The sequence below is a fragment of the Rattus norvegicus genome, chromosome 14 (assembly GCF_021556685.1).
Source record: "Rattus norvegicus strain SHRSP/BbbUtx chromosome 14, alternate assembly SHRSP_T2T, whole genome shotgun sequence".
Classification (NCBI taxonomy): domain Eukaryota; kingdom Metazoa; phylum Chordata; class Mammalia; order Rodentia; family Muridae; genus Rattus; species Rattus norvegicus.
Window position 1 is genome coordinate 11,108,806 of NC_141547.1, and position 19,079 is coordinate 11,127,884.

At 40.0% G+C, this 19,079-nt stretch overlaps 1 protein-coding gene across 2 annotated transcripts in view; it reads right to left on the reverse strand.

Moving 5' to 3' along the window:
• Cfap299 (cilia and flagella associated protein 299) overlaps positions 1–19,079 on the reverse strand; it is a 474,580-nt gene that overhangs the window by 360,081 nt on the left and 95,420 nt on the right. The gene's annotated exons all lie outside the window — the stretch shown is intronic.

Here is a 19,079-nt window from a genome sequence, read left to right on the forward strand (position 1 = left end):
CTAACTCTTTTCCTCTAAAGAAATAACATACCTGTTTCAGTATACTCTAAATATAGGTAGGATTTTTTTTTTCAATTTTTCTCTGGGTACAGTGGACATGACATAACTTGTAAGGTTTCAATTATGGATTATTCTTGCATACCAGCTGAGACCAACTCTTGGAATGTGTCTAGCTAGTATAATTAGAGTTATTTTGAGCCTGAATAATTACAGTGTATAGTATAAGGATACAACGTAGTTTAAGTGTCATCTCTCTTTACATGGAAATCAGTTAAAATTTATCATTTTAAGGGAAGGAAATCCAAGGAATAGAGCTTCTAGACCCTAAGAGCCTGGGCACTAAGACATAGCTTTTTCATCTGCTATTTATTTTCATCTTAAAAAAAAAAAAAAAACAGGGTTGGGGATTTAGCTCAGTGGTAGAGCGCTTGCCTACCAAGCGCAAGGCCCTGGGTTCGGTCCCCAGCTCCGAAAAATAGAAAAGAAAAAAAAAAAAAAAACAAAAACAGCAGCGAGAGCCTGTAGAGAAAGCTGGGGGAGGGGCAAGTAGGGGAGCACACAGACCACCATTGGGGCAGATATGATACTCAAAGTAGAAATTAGATTAGATTAGAACAGGCAGATAAAGCAGAGGGGTATGTGGGCTTGGCATCTCTTTCTGAGGTGTAGTCGACATGATTTTACTAACAGGTTGGATTCTTCGATTAAATGCTAACTTTCTAAAAGATTTGCCTATTGCCAAGGAAGCAATGCTGATGTCAAAATCCAATGTGCTGCATTGAAAGTTGCCTTACCTCTTTTTATAGGACGAAGCTACAAAGGTTCCCAAATGCACTGACTGTAATAACATTCCTTAGGAACAGAAAGAGTAGAAAGACTCTATGATGCTTAAAGAATATCAGCCCTGTCACAGCTGTGTAGATGTCTGTTACTGAAATCTCGCCTTGAGGCATCCGAACAACTGAGTTGCTGTTGGTCTCCCTCCATGAGGACCCAAACTCAAACAGGCACACATGCTGGCCATAAAGGAAGAAAGAAAGCCAGACTCAAAGAGCCACATATGCTCGCTATAAACGAGGAAGGAACCTTCAAGACAGAAGTTGAGCAGGTGTGAAAAAGAGGAGAAGCGGCATGAGATTATCCTGAGATGATAAAACAGACTGGGATTCTGGGAAAGCTGTTAAGGAATAAACCTGAAATAAATCCACTTCTCAATTCACATGCAAATAGCATGAGTGAGTATAACATTTTCTCATGTAAAAATCAAAATGTCCTTAGAACTTAGTCCATGGGACTCATCTATGGGTAGGTGCGTGACTAGCATTTCTTTTTGTATATTTTACTAAAACTCCATGAACTCAGCAATGAATTCAACTACTCTAGCACTAACCATAACTCTATAAATCTGTTTGCTATGTTTCTTATCACCTGGACTTTGCTTGTCAGAAAACTATGAATAGAAGTTTACAAGACAAGAGTAAACAAGAGATTATTAGTTAAAAGAACTTTGAACCAAATAAAGAAAAATTGTGAGCAAATATCAATTTTGTCTGCTTCACGATTACATAAAAATCATCCAGATTCTTTACATTGTCCTTTCAGTCAGTGCGATGTCAATCACTTTAAGCCTTAGAGCAACTAAAGCTTCCTCCCCAGCTTCTCTTTCTCCAAAACCATGAATGGGAATCAATACGAGCAGAGTTCTACAAAGCTCATCTGGAGGATTTCTCAGAAATGGTGAGTCCTGGGCTGTTACTTAGCTAGTCCACCCTCTCCACTGACAGACACGATACCTGGGTTCCAGTGTTATCTTTGCATGTATGCAAATCCCACTGACTGCAATAATTTCCACATGAATTTTTAATTTGTCCCCACACCCAGGAATCTCTTGCTCAGACATGGGTTTCAGATAGCCTCATCTGGATTTAGTGTTACAAAAACTTCTTAAAATAATTTAAAATAAAAACGGATGTTAAAGTGCACATATCAAACTCAGTCTGGAATTTATGAATGCCAGCGTCTTATATTTAAAGCTGGAATAAATTATGATGTCATTCTTATCTCTTACATCTGAATATCATCTCTCACACCAATGCAAGGAAGACAGTACCAAATGAACACGCATGAATTCATCTCCAAACAGAAACCACCAAGCAGAGACTTCTGTTATTAAGATCCTGGAAATAACATCACAAGAAACTCCTTTGGAAGCAATAAAATATTCCTTTCTACATACAACATGCATGTTAATCTTTTAAATATGGTATCTCCTGAGATCTTATGCTAAAGAAACCTATTTTCAGTTGCACATGAGTATCCATCCTACTGCCTCAGTAGCGCTTTACTGCATTGCTTAGAATCCAGATGATTGCCTACAAGAAAGTGTTGAGTCTACTTTGGTTATTCATCACCACCACGGTAAGAATGCCACAAACCACCCTTGGCAGCATTAGACAAACTTTAAGTTACATAATTAATGAATGTCTGTTATTGTCAACGAAGGGTGCTGAGGGTACCTGGAAGAGAATGGGGGACAAGAGACGTGAAGAAGGACGCCAGGACAAGAGTCTGATCAAGGTGACAATTTTATTTTTCCCCAAGACTGTATTTATACCATAACAGGGGCAACAGAGGGAGGGGGAAAGTGTGAAACATTTACGCAGGCCAAGGACACAGTACTCATGTGGTCAGCTGATGTCAACAGGATGTTGGTTTTTTCAGAAAGGTTACAGGTCATCACATTGGGTATCTTGACGTCAGATGTATTTCTCAGCAAGGTCTCAACTTTATCATATCATTATTCATCTTGACCACCAGATTTGTATTAGTCTTCTGCAGCTGGCTGGGGATTTTCCATGAACCTAGTCATACTTAATTCTAACCATAATAATAACATCAATAATGGAGGGTTTCAAGGGCATCCCTCCCAACATGTAATCACCAACATGATGTAAAAATTTGTAAAGCTGTGCATGCTATGTTCGTGCACAATGATTTATCTGTAGTTCCTAGCATCATGTCTGGTATAGTGAATAGCACAGTAAAGATTTGTTGAAGGGGATGTATGGGCCTAGTGCATGAAGGAAATATCACTCCATGGCCTAACTGCATCTATAACCCCAGTGTTTTGCCATCCCTCTCAACTCATTATACAGGGTGGGTTTTTTTTTGTTTATATTTATAACCATACAGATGAATGTACTAATTCCTGCCCCAATCACACAGTCTGACAGTGGTGTATATGCATAGCATTTAATATTTCATTGCTTCCAGAATATGAAGCCCTGTGAGTGTTATGCTAAAGGATTTACCCTTATTTTGTAGAATATTAGCTAAGATTGAAGGATTTTGATATCAGAATAATGATGTTTTTGGTAGAATGTACGAATCTCATTTGATCTTCTGCCTCTCTAGGAAATTATAGCAATCACTGATTTCAACTCTTAGTTCCTACTGGAAATCTTCCCAACCCACCTCTTGTCATGGAGATTAGAATCTTCCTTGGTTTTAATGTGTGTGTGTGTGTGTGTGTGTGTGTGTGTGTGTATTTATTATTTTAATAGTTCTTCTGAAACTCTACTCCATTACCCCCAACAGCTTGTGATTAACTGTGCTGAGTACAAGATCGTGTGCCAGGAAAAGGTTGGATCATACATAAAAGGGAGAAAGGGTACTTTGCACACAGTTCTCTGAGGATCCTTGCTGGCTCTGACCTGTAAAAGGTGCCATGAAAGCATCCAAGGGAGGGAAGCGACCAATAGTCCTGCCCAGCTACGATGCCTGAGACTAAACATCGGCTAGCCTGGGCAACACCACAAGGGTGCAATCGAGACGCACGTACTTGGGAATTAGGAGCACCAATGGGACTTAAGACCTGCTCAATAGGAGGGAAATATTGCTGGATACTGGATGTCTACGCAACTCCCTCAGACTAGTGAAGTGATGAGTCTTAGAGGAGAACCTACAACTTCTCCATTATCAAACTAGCATAATTGGTAACTACATTCTAAATATTTATTTTTACCCCCATAGATAAGTGTCCTCACCCCTTCACCAAGGAAATATCTCTTTGCAACCTTCAGAGACCATAGACAACCACACCCAATCAAAATGCAGAGAATAAGAGATGGTGTGGTGTCTAGCCTCAATGGATACAACAACATAAGTCCTATACCTAAGGCTTGGGGATCATAGCAGAAGGTGATCAGCGAGACTGTAGGAGCCAGAGGAACAGATGGTCGCGATTTTATTTTCCTAGAAAACTCAAGAGAAGCCTCACCATGAAGTCTGCCTATAAAAGACCTGAACAAAGGATGACACCAATCAATGGCAAACACAGAAGTGGGAAATGTCATGGTGCGTAAAACCTAATTAAGGAACCACAAACAACTTGAGAGGAGGTCTTTCCTAGAGAAGAGCTCCTGAACTGTTTATCCAATACCACAGAGTAACCCCTAAAATCATACGCAGACAAGTAACTTCATAATGATCGAACAAGTATGTTTGTGTGTGTGTGGGGGGGTGTAGTATGCAGGTTGGTGGTGGTGTGTGTGTATGTGTATGTATAACAACAACAAAAAGTAGAAGATGAAAATGATGTAATTATATTTTAATTTTAAAGAATAGAAAAATTTTTTCTAGTTGGTGTCCTTCTAAAGTCCTAATGAAATACAACAAGGAAAAATCTGCCCATTAGAGAACAAAGAAGCAAACAAGAGGATGTGAGGTAGCTGTAGGATAGAGCAGAGTTAACAGTGGCAGATTCTGTGGGCTAGCAGATGTTTCAGAGGGTAATGGTGCCTGCCACTGAGACCGAAGGCCTGAGCTTGGCTCCTGAGATGACAAGGGAGGCGAACTGACTCCTGTTAGTTGTCCTCTGATAGCTATAAGTGCTACCTAAGATGCATGTACCCATTCCAACACAAAATACATTAAACATAGAATAAATGGATTCTGGGACCAAATTATCCTACAAATGATCAGAAACACCGATGGCTAATGCACTCAGCTGGATATGCTGTGAGTGCCAGGTTATAAGCCTCAGTGGACTTTACTAAAACCCTGGCTATGATAAAACAATTGCAACAATCTTAGAGAGCTATGAGTTTAGCAGATACTTATCTGCATTTTGTCTGAATGAGTGCACTCACCTTCCACTCGGTTAACCCAGCAATTTGGAGGACTTTAAGAATCCAGTAAATCCAAAAGACCACATTGAGCACGTAGGAGGCTGATGAAGGGGGAAATTGTTTTAAAAAAGAAATAAAATCACTTCCTGTGGTTAACATTTTAGAATCTGGTCCAGAACAGACTGTAGCAATATTGCGAGATTGTTGGTATCTTATTCATGAGTGTCAGAAACAGACGTGCGCTGGTGCCACGCTGAGTGGAACGCACGCACGTGTGAGACAGATGAACGGGCATTTCTATCAGACACGATTAAAGATTATTGAATGCACTGCCAAATACTGCAAACATTAAACCACCCCAGAGTAAATTTACTACTGCTTGGACAGCCCTTTCAACAAAAACAACAGGTTACCCCCACAAATGAGAAGATTAAATACATGGAGTTAATAGAAGCACTGTGGCTGAAGACTCTAACTTGGAGACTAATTTTATGAATGTGGTACAGTTTACACACATTTGAAGTTACGGAGTATGTTTTAATAAAAGACACGGGGCTCTTAAATGTGAAAAACTAGGCAATAGCTTTTAATAAGCTCTCTCAAGTAGAGATTAATAAAACCTAGACGGGAAGGAAGCTGCTCTCTGTGTGTGCATATAGAGAGAACAGAAAAAGGCAACTCTTTGGGGCAGGGTCCCTCAGTACTCCCACCTCCTTCACTTGTCACTTAAGAAATGGCCGACCCTTGGGAAACACTGCTTTGCTTGAAGCAGGGAATCATGTTGCTCTAGCTGACCTTGAACTCCTTACAAATCAAAGGTTAGCTCTGAACTCCTTCCCTTTGTGCCTCCACGTCCATTAACAGTGCGATCACTGATGTACAAGCCCCACCCCCAATGACTCCACCCACTGTCTGCAGTCCACCTTGAGAACTTTTGACAGAGGAAGTTCTGATGTGACTTGTAAGATTACTGCTAAGACTGAACCCCCAGTGAACTAGACTGTTGGGGGGAGGGCGGCAATGGGGGAAGGATGGGGAGGGGAACACCCATAAAGAAGGGGAGGGGGGAGGGGGATGTTTGCCCGGAAACCGGGAAAGGGAATAACACTCGAAATGTATATAAGAAATACTCAAGTTAATAAATAAAAAAGATTACATAAGTAGAAAATGGAAGAGTTTTCTCTGAACAAAGAGAAGACTGGCAGCTATGACTTTTAGCTCCCATTGAACATTTTACAGTGACCAAGAATCAGCTGCTAAATGTGTCTGTAATATTTCTTTATGGGATTTCATAAAAGCTTATTTTAATAGAGAAGCAAAATTTGTTCTCGCTGTAGAGCCCGTTTGCTAGCAAAGTAAATCCTGTAAGCATAACTCAGGAAAGAAGGGAGAACATCGGCCAAATTAAACAGTCTTCCACCCTTCTTCCCACCTTTGTTATAAAACATAATACTGAATTAATCATCTTGAAAAATATTAGATCTGTATAAATGTTGTATTCTACAAATTCCTCACCACAAAAAAAATAACATATACCATATAAATTTGGATTTTTCTCTTATAAAACATATACAGTAAAATGGATACATCTCTTTGTAAAAAGAAACATGTTGGACTGGCATGGCAACAGTGTTGGATAACAGAGCTCAGGATAACTGGAAGGGCTTGAGATCCATTTTGAAGGTAGAGCCTGTGGATTTTCTGATGCATCGATGTGAGGGATGTAATTAAGGGGGGATCTAGAGTCTCTCTAGGACAGAATTCAGCTCATCAAGAATGCTGACAATACTGAGTGAGGTAGGAACAACAGAAAGAAAAGATTTGGATGAAGAACAAGGTAAGAATAAAGTAATCTGCTACGTTCAAGAATATGATATATCCAGGTACAAAGACTGCAGTACCAGTCTTTCCTCTTACAGCCATTGTGATATAAAGTACAACTTACAGAAGTTAAGTGTAAATATATCCACTTTAACGATTGATAGAGCACATGCTTCCTGGTATGTTGAAATCCCAATACTTCAGTGATTTTCCCTATCATGGGAATTGCTAAATAAAGTTAAAAATAAAAACAAAAAACCTCATATGAAAATGCCTACTTAAATGCTAAGCCGTCAACACAGAGCCTATAAGCCTCTAAACAAGTCCAATTTGATTGTCCCAGAAAAGTCACAAATCCTCTATTTCCTAGCCAAAGAGCCCCAGAGAGAAATCATTCACGCTACCAAAGAGCTGTGTTATCCTGATGGGCTACCATGTGCACACTTCTCTATCCATATCCCTCATTGTTCTTGACACTGGATTGTCAAAGACCTTACACCGTAAAATTTGGGAACATAAACACAATAAAAAGAATGTTTTTTGAAATCATTTCACAAACTACTGTGGTCCATAATAAAGCTATTACTTACATAGAGAAGGAGGCTATCTAGATTAGTTAATGTCTTATTTATTGAACGGTTGCAGTATTTGTGTATATACATACACACACAAATATGTGTGTGTATGTAATAGGTAACAATAAGAATACACACACACACACACACACACACACACACACACACACACACACACACACATGAAATCCAAGCAGCAGGTCTAGAAAGGTTGGTACAAGCAGACATAGCCAGTGTCACAGCTTGGGGACAGAGAGGCTCTGCACTCAGTGCCAGATTCAATGCTGAGTGTCTCCTTTCCTCTCGCAGTTTGACTAACTGAAGGACATGCCCTTGGTTTGTTACTACCCCTTCACCTGGCACAGAGGTAAGTCATAACAACACTCATGACGTTGCTTAAACTTTCTTGGTTGCAATCAGAATTAATCCAGCCTTACTTGTTTGAGACAATATCCGGTACCCTTGATTGAGACCTTCGTTTCTGAAATTTCTCATGATTCAACTCTACACAGCCTCTTACCTTGTTCTGCAGGGTGGTTTGTTTGGTCTACTTCTGACACATCATAAAATTCAGAGGGAAGGATCTAATAACCAGGATGCTTAGCTGTAAGACACTTTAGCTAGGGTTCTGCTATGACTTTGTGGCACACAGAAAGTGTCTGATAATACTACAGGTGAGAACGCATTGCTAATTTTCCCCCAAATTAGTGATGCATCAAACCAAAGTAACTACAAAGTAACTATAGACCACCATTCTGGTTAAAATCAAACTAATAGTGACATTCATATTTGAGAAAAATGTCAGAAATATCAAAATTTTTAAAAATCAGAAACAATCTTTGTACAGTAAGAAACATTTACAAGCTCCAGGTAGAAGAACTGGGGTGGGAGGGTGGGCATTTTCACATTCTCTACAAAATTGAGAAGGACAATTTCAGAGATTTAAAGGAGTTCTCATTAGAAATGAATGTTAAATTCTTCAATAGGAATGCCTATTCAGGAAGGTAAGATATTTATTACAAAGTCTGAACACTTAAAGATGGGGTTGATTACATTCCAATAATCTTGATTATATTATTAAGCTATTCATCCAACCAAATTAATGTTGTATCCAGAAGTAAGGGAGTTGTGAACTTAGGCACACCACCCAGAGAAATTAACCATGTCCCATACAAGGCCACCTCCTACCTTGGACTCTACCTCTGTATATACCTGATATCTTATATCAGACCACCTGGGACTACTGCAAAAATCTCAAACTCAACTAATGATGGCCCTAGACAATGCAGAACAATGGATGGAATATAGTATTTTCGTAAATGGGTCGATGGATCAAATTTGCCTCATAAAAAGCCAGTAGAACATGAGTAGAAAAAAGAATTAGAGCTAGCCAGGCTGAATATTGGTCTAGATAAACATCTCTTGCCAGCCAAGAGCTCTTCAAAGTTCAGGCCTGTGGTTGACAAGAGGCATGGGGATAAAAACCTGAGTCACTAAAGTGCAGACATGAACCCTGGCCAAGCAATTTCTTGTTCATTACACTGCATTTGTGTACATCAATCCAATAGGTGTATCTTCTCTGAGAGATGAATAAGGGCTAGAACTTTCATTTTTGGCAGTCGAAGGCAAAACAGCCTGCAGGCCTTAAAGTCCTTAAACAGTGTCAGAGCTGTGGTAATTCCCTTAGCAGTCAGGCCTGGGGCACTTTCCAACCTAACCTGGAAAGGGGGCTGAAGGAGAACCTGTGCTCCTTGACCTTTACATCTCAGAGGCACTGTCTAAGCCTGTGGCAGAATCTGCACCACTGAACTGAATGGTTATGGAAATCAACTGCACCAGATGTGGAAGCCACTGGTACTGGAAGATCTCTACTATGTAAATAAGAAATGAGAGGTACCCAGCGCTCTCCTTGACAGGGAACTCCATAAAATATCTCCATTCCCACTACTGGCTTGAGGATACCAAGTACCAAAATATTGCTTTAGACAAAGCAAATAGGACTTAAAGTCACTAATCTGCTTATGCTTCAGCTAAACTAACGTGTTTTTTTTTCTTTTTTTGGAGCTGAGGACCGAAACTAATGTGTTTTGTGCCAGCCACTTGTCATGTAGTTGCACTGAAGAGGAACGTTTTCTTGGGTTCAGAGAGCTTAGCCCACTGTGATGGAGAAGGCCTGGAAGAGCAGCTCATAGCATGAGCTGGAAACAAGGCTTTTTGCATCATGGCAGACCAGAATGAGAAGAGCAGGATAAGATACCCCCAGGACTCACCCCCAATAGCCCTGCCTCCTAAAGGTCCATGGCCTCTAAAATAATACCATTGGGTGAGAAACAAGCAAAACAGGAGCCATGGTGAGTACTCTGATTCATGGGGTGTTTCACATAGCATGAGGCTGTAGTGCTTCATCACAAGAATTAAATTTACAATATTATCACCTAAGGCATTACAGTAGAGAGGAAAAATGCACTCTAGGAAAGAATGATTCCTTACAGCCAGGCATGAGCATTCATGGAATCTCAGACCTCATGCAAAAGGATGGTGAATTCAGAGCCAGCGTGGGCTATATTGTGATGGCAGGTGGGTGTGGGACTACGTCATTTAGAAATTCTTTATTTTGATGAATTAAAGTGTATTAAAATAAAGATTAAAATGTTTTGGTCACTTTACTGTGTTTACCTTGATATTCCTTTTTCTTTTTCCTTTAATTTTCTCCATTTTAAAATACATTCTTCAAATAAAAGCATTTTTATCCTGAAATATTTCCAGAGATGGGACAAAAAATGCTTAGTTACATCATCTAATACTACAATAATGTATTGGTATTGTGGTGGTCTGAGTGAAGTTAGCCCTCACAGGCTCATGGGGAGTTATTATTGGAGGCGAGGCCTTCTTGGAGGAAGTGTGTCACTAGGGGTGGGCTTTGAAGTTTTACAAGCTCAAACCAGGCCCAGTGTCACTCTCTCTTCTTACTGCCTGCTGATCCAGATGTAGAGCTCTCAGTTAACTCTCCAGCAATATGTCTGCCTGTGGGCCACCAGGCTTCCTGTGATGATGATAAGGCGAACTCTGAATGATAAACCTCAGAACCGAGTCCCAATTAAGTGTTGTCCTTTATAAGAGTTGTCCTGGTCATGGTGTCTCTTCACAGCAATAAAACCCTAACTAAGATGCTTTCATACACAATCATCCTAAAACATGTTTCCTCCCAATTGAGTCACACAGTACGACATTTGATTTCATCAGTAACGAGACCCTCCTACACCACCCGCTTAGTGAGACTGTTGACCGGGAGAAATTGTTTGCTCTCAGAGAACACAGTATGTTATGAAGTGCTGCCATGATCTTTGTTCTTTTCTATTCTTATCTTTTCTCTATCACAGGTCATGAAAGATGTAGCTGGAGCTCAAGGCCCTCTCAAAGCAAGTTTAGCTTCTCAGCAAGAGTAACACATAGGAGGGAAACAGAGTACTGTATCTAGAAATACATGTCGCCCCACTGATTCAGTTTAAGGACACTGAGTTGAAGTGAGGACGGCCAGTCCTTTCCATTGTGAAATCCATTATCAGGAGCCATCCTTCCACTGACTTCAGCACTCGCTGGCGTGACTGACTCAATGTGTCATTCTTACTAGGATTTTAAAACACGGTTTGTTAATTACTGCAATCTTTCTACATATTTCATCTGGGATTATTTTTGTAAAGAAGGGGATCTCATCAATCTGAACACAATCTGGATTGATATATCCTGAAATGTAGTTTGTATAACACTTACTGGTTAAAAGTGCCTCTTCTTCTAGCATAGATACAGAGAGGTACACACACTGAAACAGAACATTGGTGTTTTCAATGTGGCTAATTTAGTTGAAAATGAAATTTGTAATTAGTTTTTCTACAATACAGTTCTATTCACATTGACAAAAATAAACGCAAAATTGTTTTATAAACTTTTCATAGAGAATGTGGCAAACATTGCAAGGAAAAGTTCCACCTGAGACTGTGTAAACAATTTTCATTAATACTTAGTTCAGGTAAATAAACTATTCTTAATTTATAGGGTACATTGATACATCCTATGATATACACGCTCCAACAATGTAGCTTACTGAGTAAATCCATAAATATGATTTAGATGTCTTAGTTAAATCAATCTTTAATACATGACCTCTCCAATAACTCAATGTATTGGGCCATTGTGGTTACACAGTAACTGAAATTAACAGTGTGTAACACAGAAAGTCTAAACAATAAAGGCTTTGGCACTGGCAATTAATTGCCTTGCTTTGCCAAAACGAAGACAATGACACCTCGCAGACGTGTGAAAGTCCACTACGGAGATGAGCAAACGGTGGAAAATGTCCGCTACCACACAGATGAGAGCTCCTTCTAACTGCAGCACAGGGAAGGCCAAGTACTGTCCCCTGCCCTGTTCTTTATGACTTTACACTGGAGCACTTGCAAAGTGCGCATGTCACTACAGTCTGAATGCCAAGGATGTTTATTAAGTAAGTTTTCTAAAACTTACACTTCTTGGATGACGTAAGAGATTTCTTTGGAGAATAATTTCTTTGGTGGTATTTTAAGCATTCCAAGAATACTTTACGGGTAACATAATCAGAGAAATAATAGGAACATCACTCTGCATTTCCTCTCGACCTCTGATCAAGGACAGAAAGGGAGGAAGTCAGAAGGAGGCAGTTACAGTGTTGCCACAATGGACAGAGTGAGCACTTTCTTATTGGTCTTGCACACACCTCCGGTAAGAAAGATCTTAAATGCATTACCTTAAGCTCTATATCCCAGCAGCAATGACATTTGTGCCGTTCCAGGGCCATTGTGCATCTGATGCCTCTGTTTGCCGACTAGCTCTCCAGTTTCAGTGACACTCACTCACAGGGTCACTCAGAGCCCATCTCACCGTATTTTGAAATTACCAATAAACTGGGGGAAAAATTACTGTTTCTTCATTTGCCAGGTGGTTCTCCTGGGAGTTTTAGTGTTAGCTGTAAGCTAGGTCTTAAATGTAAAGTAGGCACCAACTGAAAACTTCTGTTTCTTAGGATAAACAAAAGGAAAATACAGGGTTACACTTAAGAATATATAAACATGGGATAATTCAGATACTTTCTATTTTCAAGTTTATGAGTAGGGACATCAAATCTTTAACGTCAGCCCTGTAACTATTCAACGTGTGATTTTTAAACAATTCAATTTATAGCCCTTGGGGTCATGCATGGTTTCATTGATCTGTAAAGTAAGTTAAAATGTTTTTTCCACTTTTAAAATTTGTTATCAGCATTGGTGGCTGTAGTCATTCATTTAAATTCTTTCAAGAAAACGTTTTGCATTAACAAAATCATATCATATATGCTTTGGAACACTAATAAAAGAGCTTACTCAGTCAGGTGAGTTTTAATACATGCTTTTAGCTAAGTTATATTCGAGTTTGAAGTCACTTTCAAATCTGTTAAGTTGAAAATCAATATTTCTCCAATATACATAGACCCTGGAAGCATCAGACTATTTTCTATATATTTTGGGGGGGGGGTTCTGGTGATGGTTAATCATTTCACCACATTATTTTAGCTTTGAGGCATAGGAGAATATCCCCAAATCAACCTGCTGTGAATTTCACAACTCCAGCCTCCTTGATAAAAGCACATTGCCTGGACTCTGTATTTACAGGCTAAACCCAAAACCCACACAAGTGGCTACCTCTACAGACGGCAAGCGTGTTCCTTAGTGCTGACTCCGGCAAGCAGGGTGAAGGCTGGGTCAAACACGACGCTGGGTCATGAAGAAACATCATCTGTGCTCACACAGCTTACAAACTAACAGTCTGAGAAATATGGCTGTTTGGCTTGGCGATGTCTCTCTGGGAATAGTGAACACAATCTTTGGGTATCTCTTAGTCTTTAGCAATAGCAACTACTTGTTTAAAGGATTCATGACTTAAATTAATGTGCTATGGTTTTATTTTATTTTTTTCTTTTGAGACAAAGTCTCCCTTTGTAGGCCTGACTGGGTGGGAAATTACTATGTAGACTAAGTTGGTACCAAAATCAGAGCTCACCCAGCCTCTGCCTCTCTGGTATGGGGATTAAAGGTGCATGATGCTGTGTCCAGCCCTATAGATGGATAACTATCTTTAAAGTATGTTATAGGCATGAAAGTAAGAGATACTGAAGTTAAGCTATTTCTTGTAAATGTTTATATTAGAGGGAGACGAATCCTCAGTTCAATAACTCGGAAGAAGACACCTATCTATACAACTAGTGGTTTTCCCATAGGAAAGAACCACAGAAGGGACATCCATACTTGCAGCCATTAATCAACCTCTGAAGTTTACTTCTGTGTCCATCCCACTGAGAACCTACTTTTGTACATCCCTAAATCACTTCTGATTTAGAGCTGCCCAGTTTATAAACTGGTGTTTGCTCTAAGAAACCAATACCATTTCATTCTGCCTTAACCCATAAAACAATGGCTGGCAGCATCTTCACAGCCATTGTAGGTGCTTTTAGTTGAAAATTGTTGATGCAGTACCATGAGGGAGCCCAAGAAAAATTGAAGAAAGAACATAAAAGTTTTGCATTAACTGATTTTTTAAAAGCAAAATGCCTTAGTACATACTTCAGAAAAAAAATATACACTAGCTAGGCATTTCACTGCACACAGTAAAATGGTACCTCTGGGTATAACTGTTTTAAAAATGGGATAAAACCGTTAGCAGATACTTGGCCTGTGTAAATCAGAACATGTGTTTTAATCTTGTGGCAATAGGCTGTGAGATTTTTTGGTCTCCCAAGGCGCCCCAGAATGCGTAAACATTCCAGGTGTCCATGAAATTCACTTACTACCAATACAAAGATTTTTTTTCTATCTAAAATTCAAATATTTAGGCCAATTTTCTTGAGTTAAACAAGTTTATATACTAAGGTGATGACAGAGCTCTTTGTAATGTTGGAATAAAGGTTTTATATAACTGCTTAAAATTAAAATACCTAATTTTCACTAATTTAATGAGTGGACATTTAAAAATGCTTTGTAGACAATTATTCAAAATGCAACAATGTTCATCTGGCTTTGATTGCATTGTAAGTGTACAGCTTTGGAGTGTAAGAAAGACCGTTTATCATTAATCGTGTTTAATATTAAACACAGTTGTTAGGGAAAAGGAAGGTCCCCAGAAGGCACAGAGACATTGCAGGGTCCAGGTACGGGTGCTGCTTCCTCAAAAAGATGCAGAATTAAGACATGCTTGAGTGTAGGCACAGGTTCCCTGTCTTAGTTAGGATCTCTGTGGCTGTGACGAAACATGACCAAAAGCAAAGTGTTTCCTCTTGTACCTTGTAGTTCATCGTGAAAGGAAGTCAGTACAGGAAATGAAGACAAAATCTGAAGGCAAGAACTGATGCAGGGCATGGATGAAGATTGTCTACTGACTTGCTCCCCAGGACTTGCTCAGCCTGCTTTCTTAGACAACTTAGGACCACCTGCCCAGGGACAGTACCACATATGGCTGTGGTCTTGATTAATCAACCATTAAGCAATAAAATGCCCTGGAGGCTTGTCCAGGGTCAGTGCGAGCAGGCACCTGTCGACTGAGGTTCCCGAGACTAGTTTTGACAAAGACTAAGTGATCCTGTGTTAGTGAGTCATCACTGTTTGTGATTTGGACCAGAAATGTGTCTTGACGTTACCTAGCAACTGAAGATCAGTCAACAGAGCACCGATTTAAAGTCTGAGTCAAGTATGTCTCTCAGCTTGCACGACAGAATAGGAACATCTCTGTTCTCCCACCTTCTCCTCTATTTCTCCTCTTCCTTCTCTCTCTCTCCTCCCATCTCTGTGATGTGAATGCATAGGTAAGCATGTAAGCAGGTATATTGTGCATGTGTGGATGTGTAACTGTGGGCATGTGCTGCCACACTGTCACTGTCACAGGGGTTTTGGTTGTCCCCTTCCCACCTTACTTAAGACAGGATCACGTCAGCACTGCATGAGTCCTAGTAAGTGGCCTTGAAGATTCTGGACTCCCCTGTCTCTCCCTCCCATCTCTTACTGGGTGTGCACTGGGATCATACATGCCTGCACTACTGGATCCTGCTTTAACGCAGGTTATGAGATCTAAACTCGGTTCTTCAGGCTTACTCGGCCAGAGCTTTACCCACTGAGCCATCTCCCCAACCTCGAATTCTCTTCTACACATTAACTGGCATTAAATGGTCTGAGAAATATTGCAATAAATAAAGCAGTTTGATTTTTAACTCAATGCTGCCTAAAGTCAATGGACCATAAAAATCTTTCACTCATAAAAACTACCATCCTCATTCAGAAAATTCTTTAAATGCTCTGGGATAAAAATGAAGAACGCTGAGAATTTTTCTATATTAAATTTCTAAATATTAAATTATTTACTTGCATAATCTGTGAATTCCAATTTTTTGCAGCTCTAATTCCCCCCACTCACCTTCTCTTTAGCAGAGGTCTGGATAAACTGGCAAACTCCAGTACAACCTTTGTGTAGCCAGAAGAACACAGTCAGGTTCACAAAGGCACTGTGTGGGGCATCATCAGAGGTTGCTCTGTGGGACATCTCTTCATTGTTAAAGGCAAGTTCTACTATTTTTATCATATAAATCACAACTGATATCTATTTCTGGACCTCTTGTCTGTCAAAAGTGTCTGTAATTATCTTGACCTAAGATATGCAACACTGGGCATATTTGTCTAATTCTTATAGCCTATGCCAAACTCAAAATCAATGTACACTTCTAGACTTGTCTTATATGACTGCTATACATTCTCTTGTGATGGCGGAATTCTTTGCAACTAATATGACTTAACTCTATTAACATACCTCTACACCACAGTGTGGCCTTTCTGTCCAGGGCACCCCACTGTAACAATGATTTTCACAGCAAAGTACAACTTCATTAAGACAATGAGTTACATTTTCATCTAAGAAGCATGTAGGGAAGCAGAGTCAACTTGGAAAACCTGTTGCACTCAAAATTACAATGGCTTCTCTTAATAAAGCATCTTAAATGAAAAATTAGTTCATTTTCTTTTCGACTTTGAAACTCCTGCATTCAAAGCAAAACAAAACAAAACAAAACAAAACAAAACAAACAAACAAAAAAAAAACCCCAAAAACCAAAAAAAGCCTTACTGGCTAAAGAGCCAACAGTGAAGGCCCCGGAGTGGAAGAGCTGGTAGCCAGGTGAGCCAGCTAGGCCAGTGACTGCCCATGCCCTGCCCCGCCACACCCTACTGGGGGCTGGATGATGTTTGTGGTACATCGATGATGTTAAGTACCATCAAAGGCTATGAGGACGTCCACAGTGTATGCTGAAGCCTGAAGCCACATCAATGTCTATACGCTGAGTTGCAGCTAGGTGCCATATTGATGTGGGTGGCCTAGCTGTCACCTGAGGCCATGAGGATGTCCTATCATCCTTGCTGCCTTGGAAGTCCATATCAGGGCTGAGGCCCTACTGCAGCCAGGGTTTATGCTGATGTCTGTAGTCTGAGTTACTACTGAAGAACATGCAGATGTCTGTGGAGTGTGCTGCCACCAGGGGTCATACTGATCTGAGTGGCCTGCACTGCCACCTGAAGCCGTGTTGATGTCTGAGATCTGGGCTGCCTGCCTCCGAGTACCTCTTTTCAGCCTGTGGTCCTACTGCAGCAAGGGGCCATGTTCATGGTCTGTGCTGGAGGCCCATGATCCATGCTCCTGCTGACTGGGAAGACTGAGGAGGCTACTTTTGCTGTGATAGCAATGACTACATAGAGAGATAGGGACATGGAAGGCTTCTCTGGCAACCTCTACCCTATCCCTATTCCTTTGCTCCTCTCCCAAAAATGTAGTTTCAGTCTGGAAAGAAAGCCACAGAAGAGAAGTCCTAAAGGTGTGACTGGGATGCCGAAGAGAAGTTTTCCACACCTCAGTTGATGGCTTCTGGCAGAGATGTGGGAAGGGAAAGACTTGGGTCTTTTTAAGATGCAGTCCACTGAGAGTTTGACCAAGCTCCAATGAATACATAAATAACACGAATTGAACTTCATTGTTTTATTTTTATTTTTTACTTTTTTGGCGGGAGTCACAATGAGGTGCAGACATGGAAGGACTAGGAAGAGACTGTGATCAGGGTGCATGATTTGAAATTCCTAGAGAACCAATAAAACTGCTATGTAGAAAGGAAAAGTTTTACTATGATTTTTCAGACTATATACCAGACTTTTAAATTTCATCAGTGGCTTAACAAAATGATAATTTATTTCCTACCTTAACATCTAGAAACATGGCAAAAAGAAAAAAATCAACTTATTTTCCTTTGTTATAGATACATATGTTAGGATCATCAACAAAAGACTCAAAACATACACACACACAGATATATATATGAATATATATATGAATATATATATGAATTCCATGTGATACATCATTTGGAGGGACACTAAAATATATAAAGAACTCAAAAACTAGACATCAAAAAATTAATAGCCCAATATAAAAATGGTGTACAGATTTCTAAAGAAGAAACACAGATGGCTAAGAAGCACTTAAAAAGTGTTCGCCATCATCAATCATCAGGGAAATATGAAACCACTTTGAGATTTCATTTTACACCAGTCAGAATGGCCAATATCAGTGAAACAATTGACAGCTCATGCTGGCGAAGATGTAGAGTAAGGGGAACAGTTTTCATTGCTGGTGGGAAGAAAATCTTGTACAGCCGCTATGAAAATCAGTGTGTAGTTCCTCAGGAAGCGAGGAATAGATCTACTTCAAGATCTAGCAATACCACTCTTGACCAAATACCCAAAGGACCTACATCCGACCACAGAGACACTTGTTCAACTGTGTTATATACACAGATCACCCATGCTTGTGAGACTGAACAACGAGACTCTTGGATTTTCTGTTTACAGCAAGCCATTGTGGATAGCTGGGGCATAGTCTGCAAGTCAGTCCATTAAATCAGAGATAGATAAATAGGTAGGTAGATAGATAGATGATATACAGATACATAGATAGGTAGGTAGACAGACAGACAGATAGAGATGATAGATAGTCTTATTCCATAAGTTCTGTGATTCTAAGAACCATAACTAATACAGTCAAAAATAGGAAAAAAGCCTAGATGGCCATCAACAGATGAACGGATAAAGAAAATATGATATATTTATTTACTCATCTGCTTAAGAGAGAAAGAGAGAGAGAGAATGAATGAATGAATGAATGAATGAATATGAATCATAAAAATCCCAAGAAAGTGGATGGAGCCAAAAGAGTCTCCTTGAGTGAAGTAGCCCAGATCCAAACAGGCCAATAAGTTGTGCATTCGCTGTAGGTCAGGTCTTCACTGAGCAGGCTACAGTCTGCTTAACCACAGAGGTTAGGTATAAAGTAAGCGACTGGAGAGAGCAAAGCATCTCAGTGGGGTTGGAGGGACTGGGATGGGAGAATCAAACAGGGAGAGGGAGGGAAGGGTACAATGGATGGAACATGGGGATGGACAGCCAAAGGTAAGGGCCATTTTAGG